Source organism: Mya arenaria, chromosome 10 (genome assembly GCF_026914265.1).
Source record: "Mya arenaria isolate MELC-2E11 chromosome 10, ASM2691426v1".
In the NCBI taxonomy this organism is placed as follows: Eukaryota; Metazoa; Mollusca; class Bivalvia; order Myida; family Myidae; genus Mya; species Mya arenaria.
The window spans coordinates 19228565-19236662 of record NC_069131.1 but is presented as its reverse complement, the minus strand read 5'-3'; the positions used below and the strand labels follow the sequence as shown (position 1 = coordinate 19236662).

The 8098-nt window shown below is 36.9% G+C and overlaps 1 long non-coding RNA gene across 1 annotated transcript; it reads left to right on the top strand.

Annotated features, from left to right (window-relative positions):
* The first annotated feature begins 2925 nt into the window (after positions 1-2925).
* LOC128207023 (uncharacterized) lies at positions 2926-6575 on the top strand. The gene is made up of 3 exons (XR_008256635.1): positions 2926-2952; positions 4177-4399; positions 4947-6575. It is a non-coding gene; the product is annotated as an uncharacterized LOC128207023 (long non-coding RNA).
* The last annotated feature ends 1523 nt before the right edge of the window (positions 6576-8098 follow it).

Here is an 8098-nt window from a genome sequence, read left to right as displayed (position 1 = left end):
TGTAAACGGCCAGCAATAAATACGGTTAGCTGATGTCGACTACATTTACTGGGATGAATTATTCCATAATCATCGATAAAATAATATGATAAAATATTTCTCATTATCGCATCAACAACAAATAAATAAAAATAGTTCAGGAAAAGTTCATGAAGAGTTCGAACTTGCTCGACAACATGACATGTTACAGGCATATTTTCCTCGCGTTTCGCTTTCGAGTCTTTGAGGTACGCATGAAGTAACAACTGTACTTAAATATGAAAAAAAGGGTGCTTACGTTTTCAGCTTATGTCCCCCTTTAGGGAAAGCTGAGACATATGCATTGACGTGACATTCAACAGTACTGCCAACAATGTTACACCATTATACCTATCTTTCTAGCCATGGGTTCTTTGTATGCTTTGATTGATAATTTACAGTCATTATACAACTGTTTTGTCAACTAAGTTTTACATCTTGTACATATGTTTTATTTATTTTGTTTTATACACTGAATGTTCAGGCTATCATATGTGTATTTAACTTCTATTATTATACATGCTTTACATTTGCCACAACCCTTGCGCATTAGTGCTACATTGCTGCTGAAGAGAGCCATTACATAGCTCTCTTACGTGGACTTAAAACATTGCATTTCTGTATGATTACTAACCCATTTAAATGCTAGTGTGCCTTTATGTGAATAGTTCTAAAACGGGATATTAAGGTTTATAGAAAAATGTTTGTGAGCTAGATAGGTCTATATAACAAACAAGGTACAGTTCACGAGTACTGTCATAGTGGCAAGACGGTTGTTAATTACCTTTAATTCGAACATATCACTTTACGGTCATTCCCGTGAATGTTTCGGCAACCTAACTGTTTTCGCAGAATAGGATGATTATTTCAAAATAAGTATCGATTTCTTTCGGGATTAATTGATGAATATTTTTAACATTGCATAAGCAGTCCGTCTTAAAATAATACGAAATGAAAGTCCATAAGGGAAGGAGGTTATTTTCAATTAGACCAATTTTTTTATGATTTTTTGAAGATGCTGTTGCATTTCAATGTTCTCTGAAGCTGTAGTACGTAACAAATTAGGAATGTGTTGAAACTTCTTCAACTAAATGAGGGTAGGTTTTGGGTGGGGGTGGGGGATGGGCCATGACGAGAGCGCCTCCTCGTGGTGTGGCCTGGATATGGCACGGTGAATGAACAATCTGTTTTCATCTAAATTAGAAAAAAATATATATAATACAAATCTTTGGTCCAATTCAAGTCCACATTCATCCTGCCATAACTGAACGCTCTCATATGGTCGAAAATTAGCAAAATCACTTCGCTTAAGATCATCCTCTTTCATATCATATACCACTTCGGGACATATGGCATTATAATAACCGCCTACTCAGCCCCCGAAGGTGAACAGACCTCGGCTTACGCCTCGGTCCATATACACCTTCGATGGGTAAATGGCCTGTCCTTATTATGTCATATGGCCCTCAGTGGTGTATTATATTAAATTTCTTTAATATCGTAAACACTGACGTGCAACGTACTCTTGAACTGCATTACACTAAGAAATAAATATTCTGACTTCCGATGTTTCTCTCATACACCGCGTATTCTTACTTGTTACCTCCGTGTAAATACAAGATTTAATTTCTGGTTCTCAGGGGCATTCCGTTTTGAACCAGAACGCCATTGATTGGGGTTCAATACACATCGTATTATAGTCATCAGTGACAGCATGGTTCCAGGTACTGACCGCACGATAAGAATCTGTCACAGCGGGGTGTCATTACTGATAGATAACAGACATGGACCAATATCTCACAATGACATGTCCATATCGATATTGAGACGAGTATTGCATGTAAGTATTTAAACGGTATGCTTTACGATATAAAATATTAGATTATGCCTTTATTCATTAATAACACTTTCCTATCATGACCAATGTTAATATGATGTTGATGATTCGTATTTAGGTGCAGTGATGGTATTTAAGTGAAATTGTACAATTTGCATTTATTTCTTCGCGAGATTGTGCAATGAAAATTACCAAGCGATTCCACATAACAGTTGAGACACATACAATTCGTTATGATACACATAAGGACAATTGTATAATCAACTCCCGCTTGATACCAGTTATTCACCTTTCTCGACACACAACTTGTTCACAATACACAATTAATTATTATTTATCGATTAACTTATACAGCACCATTTCTATATACAAAAGCGCTTTCAACAATATAAACTGATAACTAATTACAAGCAATATCAATACAAAAGCTATTAAACAATCAATGTGCGACATATTAAAAATCAGAAAATCAATAAAAAAATATAATGTGATATCAATTGAATTACTAGTTTGAAGTTAAAACATTAAATATCAATATCTACGATAACAAAATAACTCCAGCCCATGTAAAGTACACAACTTCTGTGTATCTTTATTACCGTCTGCTGTCTTATCAGATCGCACATTTAAGTGTCTTGCTGTGCGGTGTCATCCAATACAGTACAATTTTCATAAACGAAACTGAATGAATAAATCTTGTTATCATACTTAGTTGGTTTTGATTACGTTTAAGTCACCCCAACACCCCTCCACCGACTCCCCTTCCCCTCTCTACAACCAACTATGGCATGCAAGCGATGACACTAATAATAAGTAATTACTCCCGTAATGAAAGGGGGTCCCGGGTTTTAGTCATCACGACCCCCACCCCCACCCTCCCCAGGCTTCCCCACCCCTCTCCAACCTCCAACAATTACGGCATACAAAATTCGAACACAAGAATGTAGTAAATCCGGGCGTATTAAAGAAAACGCTATATACCTCAGAGAATGGAAGGGATTTTCGGTATTTACGGGGATTTTCGGTATTTACGGGGATTTTCGGATTTTCGGTAATTCCACCGACCGTAACACAGCCAACCCCAAAAAAACAACAGCGTAAGTTTATAACACGTACATCATCTTAGAAATCCATTTTAAATGTGTATTTGAATGTACTTGAATGATGCAGAGAATTAAGAATCCAAAACTAGATCACTATAATTTGACACTTCACATAAGTGAAACCACAAGTTGATCAAGTAATAATTAATATGTTTGGGGGGGGGGGGGGGCACAATTATGTTTGGTGGGTACTCCTTTCCATATTGTTTTTTATATTGTATATTTTACAGCTGAATTCTCACTAATTGACCGTTTTGACTTCTTATATATCATTTGTCTTTAATTGCCATTATACTTCCCAAATGTTCTTCAAGTTTCCAAAACATGTCAGTATTTGCAATTGAAATGTGAATATGTAAGAATTATGCAACAGTCAATTGTAACTACGCCCCCCAATCCCACCAGGTCCGGCGAAATGGGCCGTGTTTTACCTCCAATGTGAACCTGGGTGAATGCGGTGGTTTTGTCTAGTGCTTAAATAGCGGGGAATGAGCCTTACCTTTGATCCCCGTGGGTGCAGTTGCATTTGGTGGGGATTTTACCAGCAGTTCAGGGATATTTTCTGGACCTAAAGTCAAAGTCCCTGCTTCCCGCACCGGTGGGGGGGGGGGCATGGTTACAACTAACTGGTTTGTTGTTTTGGAATAAATGTAAACAAGTTGATCAATAATGAGAGTCAGCTTCAGGGCTTTTTCTATAGTACCCACAGCTCAGACTATCAGACCCATTCCCAAAGCAAAATATACAATATTTTTTCCCAATCTTCCGAAAAAAATCCTAGTCAAACAAAGGCAAAAAAAACAAACGTTTTTATGGAAGTCTTTTTACCTGTACTGGCTCATTCAGCATCCTAATTAACCATGTGTTATGTAATCTAAAGTTTTGGAAATATATGAAATCAGAAATTATTGATTTTCATCACATTCAGAGATCGATCAGTATGAAATATTTTGTGTCATGATTTATTGCTAAAGATATTTATACCCCAAGTATTGATATTTCAGGCATTTAAGGTCTTTTGAACGGGAAAAAAACTTATTTATAAAAAATTCTCTATTCGCAGGAGACTGAAAGTCTTGTTTTTTTAACTGTAAAATTTCCCTATTTAGCAATATTCGCGACTCAAAATTCCCAAAATGTCTAGTGCCTTTTGCCAAACAAAGCGCTGCGCTATTTTAAAGGTACAATTTTACTTGTAATATTATTTATTATCTTTAGAAACAAGTGAGCAAGCTGACAAAGCTGCAACTTCAGGGAGCAATTATAAGGGTCATCAAGATGGAGCCAGGATTCATGATGCTCGTATTAGAGGTGCTGGACCAGAGTCTGAGGAAGGGAGTAGAACTCCAAGCTGGTTTGAGTGTGCTTCAACTGCCGGGACATTTCAATGCAGAGTTAAAAAGTTTGTTGTCGCCGGGAGGCCAGTCTTTCTCAAACTGCTGTAAGAACCTTATAGAAACTAAAATTCAGTATAGATCTAAGACATGAGTGTACCTAAATGTTAAATGAAGTTGATAGTTATGAACAATATTATAACATTTCATGTGAATTTAAAAGCTGGTTTTACATTATTAAATACTGCTAATGAGTTCTTGAAAATTTGTACTTAAAAATGGATACTTGACAACTCATTTGCATGTTTGTACTTCATAGGAAGTCTAGTGTTGTATTTTTCTAAAAAATATGGTTTTAAACATCTTAACATGCATGTAGTCACACACAGGCAGACCAAGTTGAATTGTTGGCATGTATGAAATATGGGCAGTGTTATTTTATAAACGTTTAAAAGCTATTTTATATGCTGGCAAAGTTTGTATCTACTAAGTTATTAAAAGCACTCCTGTTTAGGTGAGTGCTGAGAACATTCTTGAACATTCGTACTGAAGTAAGTATGACTTAATAGTAGCACATCACTGGATATTTCTTATTTTTAATCTTAGTATCTGTGAATTATGCTACTGACTTTTGATAAACCTTCCCTCTTTCAGGACTCTGACCTCCTTGTTTTGAATGAAGAAGTTCTAACCCTTGCCCATTTGATGAGGCAGGATTTCTTGTGTTCATTGATGAGGAGGACCAGGCGCGACCCAACCGCTACTAGGCGACTTATATTGTGTTCTGACACAGAGTTATTTTTGGGCTGGTGACAAGAGGGCTATTCCCTTATGTTGTGTGGAGAGTCCAGGAAACCTTCCCGTTTCCCTAAGAACAATACACTGGCCTTGTGCAAAGTGTTCTCTTGATTTTCTTAAATATTAAAATATGATCTAAACAATATCAGGTCATTTTTGTATACTTTTGTGAATGACTTGTTATTTTATAAATTGATTTGTACTGTCTTTGGTTGCTAAACTGTCATTAAGTAATTATCTCGTTTCAATTTGAAATCCAGAAAACCTGCATGTTATGTATACTCATGTTATTGTTTATATTTATGCCTCCTCCGAGGAAGAGGGGTATATTGCATTGCACATGTTGGTCGGACGATTCGCAGCTTTGTTGGTAGACCAAAGCTTTTAAGTGATAACTCAACAACTGAAGGACAGATGGTTATCAAACTTGACATGAATGTTGGGCCTGACCAGTAGATAACCCTATTGATTTAAGGGGTCATCAGGTCCAAGTTCAAGATCACAGTGACCTTTAATGGGATAAAGTTGTTAAAGCTTGTCCGAGAAATAACTCAAAAATACCTGAACGTACGGTATGGTTATCAAATTTGACATGGAGGCTGGGCCTGATTAGTAGATGACCCCTATTGATTTTAGGAGTCATTGGGCCAATGGTAACAGTCACAGTGACCTTTAAGTTGAAAAGGTTAACAAAGATTCTCTGAGTGATATCACAACAATATCTGGCCCTATGATCATCAAACTTGACATTGAGGCTGGGTATGACCATAACTGATTTAAGGAGTCATTGGCCCTAAGTGACGAAAGTGCGTTAAGAATGAACGAGTGATAAATCAACAATGCCTGCACCCATAGCTCTCAAACATGATAAGGGAATTTGGCTTTAACAGTAGATGGTTCATTTTGATTTCAGGGGTAATCAGGTCAAAGGTGAAGGTTACAGTGACCTTGAAAGCATATTCGTGTGATTACTTGACAATGCCTGCACCCATGGTTCTCAAACTTGCCATCTAGGTTGGGGGTGACCAGTTGCTGATCTTATAGATCTTGAAGTCAGAGGTCAACCTATATGCATGATTAAGTATTTTGTCATATTTACTTATTTCCTGCTGCTGAAAGGATATATTTTTATCTGCAAATATCAGTCATCATCTGAACATGATTTAGAACTTTACTTACTATCCTCACACTTTGAACGGTCATAATCTTAAAACTGCCGCAAAGGCATCTAATGTCAATGACAAGTCAGCTGTCATTTCAGTCTTTGCATATTTAATTCAATTTGCGGAATAAGCCTGACAACTTGGCGCTCCTCAAGGGGAGGGGGTTCATATGTTTGACAAACATCTCTTGTTTTTCTGTTTAAAAACGCTTTCAAATGACACTCAAGCAATATGTCTGTTTGAATCCAAATTTCACATTTTATCTTTAAAATGTGTCATACCTTTCTCAACCTTGTTTAGAAATAATAAAATAGACCTAAAGCAGGCTCAATTTTAATACAGCCCATTTCTTAAGTAGAACAAAGATTAATGCAAAAAAACACTTTCCCACAAAGAAGTAAATAACTGAAATAAAACCATGAAGATCCCACAGTTTGTTGACTTCTTCTTGATTTAAAAACTCAAATCTTATATATCCGATAACTTGTGTAAGCAAAATAGTAAACAAGAGGGCCAAATGGCACTGAATCGCTCACCTGTCATATATTGCACATTCTTCCATTATATACAAATATTAAAAACCTAAGCCTATGAACACGGGGCGTGGCCAATTTTGACCCCAGGGCTAAAGTTTGAACAATCTTAATAGTGGTCCGATAAACAATGCTTCATACCAAATATCTAAGGCCTTCGCCTTTTGGTTTCGGAGACGAAGATTTTTTAAGTTTTCATCATATACATATATATAAGGAAACCCATGACCGCCCGGGTGGGGCCATTTTTTGACCCCAGGGCCAAAGATTGAACAATATTGGTACAAGTCAACTAGATGATATATCATGCCAAATATCTAAGCTCTTGTCACTACTTGATTTTACATGCGTATCTATATATGTATATTTGTTATTAATTGTTGTATGTGGCCCATATTGAAAATTGGTATGTGCACTAAATATGTTATCCAGTTTAAATTAAGACGTTACTTGTCTTTGTGAGTTCGGAGAAGATTTTTTAAGTTTTCACTATAACACATATAGAGAAAACCCATCAGCCCCGGGGTGTGGCCAATTTTGACCCCAGGGTCATAATTTGAACAAACTTTGTAGAGGTCCACTAGACGATGAATCATGCCAAATATCTAAGCTCTAAGCAACGTAAGTTCAGAGGAGATGATTTTTGAAGTTTTCACTATAAACATATAGAGAAAACCCATCAGCCCCGGGGTGTGGCCAATTTTGACCCCAGGGCCATAATTTGAACAAACTTTGTAGAGTTCCACTAGACGATGAATCATGCCAAATATCTAAGCTCTAAGCAACGTAAGTTCAGAGGAGATGATTTTTGAAGTTTTCACTATAAACATATAGAGAAAACCCATGACCCCCCGGGGCGGGGCCAATTTTGACCCCAAGGCCATAATTTGAACAATCTTTGTAAAGGTCCACTAGACAATGAATCATGCCAAATATCTAAGCTCTAGTCCAAGTAAGTTCAAAGGAGAAGATTTTAGAAGTTTTAACTATAAACATATAGAGAATACCCATGACCCCCCAGGGCGGGGCCAATTTTGACCCCAGGGCCATAATTTGAACAAACTTTGTAGAGGTCCACTAGACGATGAATCATGCCAAATATCTAAGCTCTAGTCCAAGTAAGTTAAGAGGAGAATTTTTTTGAACTTTTAACTATAAACATATCAAGTATACCCATGACCCCCCGGGGCGGGGCCAATTTTGACCCCAGGGCCATAATTTGAACAAACTTTGTAGAGGTCCACTAGACGATGAATCATGCCAAATATCTAAGCTCTAGTCCAAGTAAGTTCAAAGGAGAAGATTTTTGAAG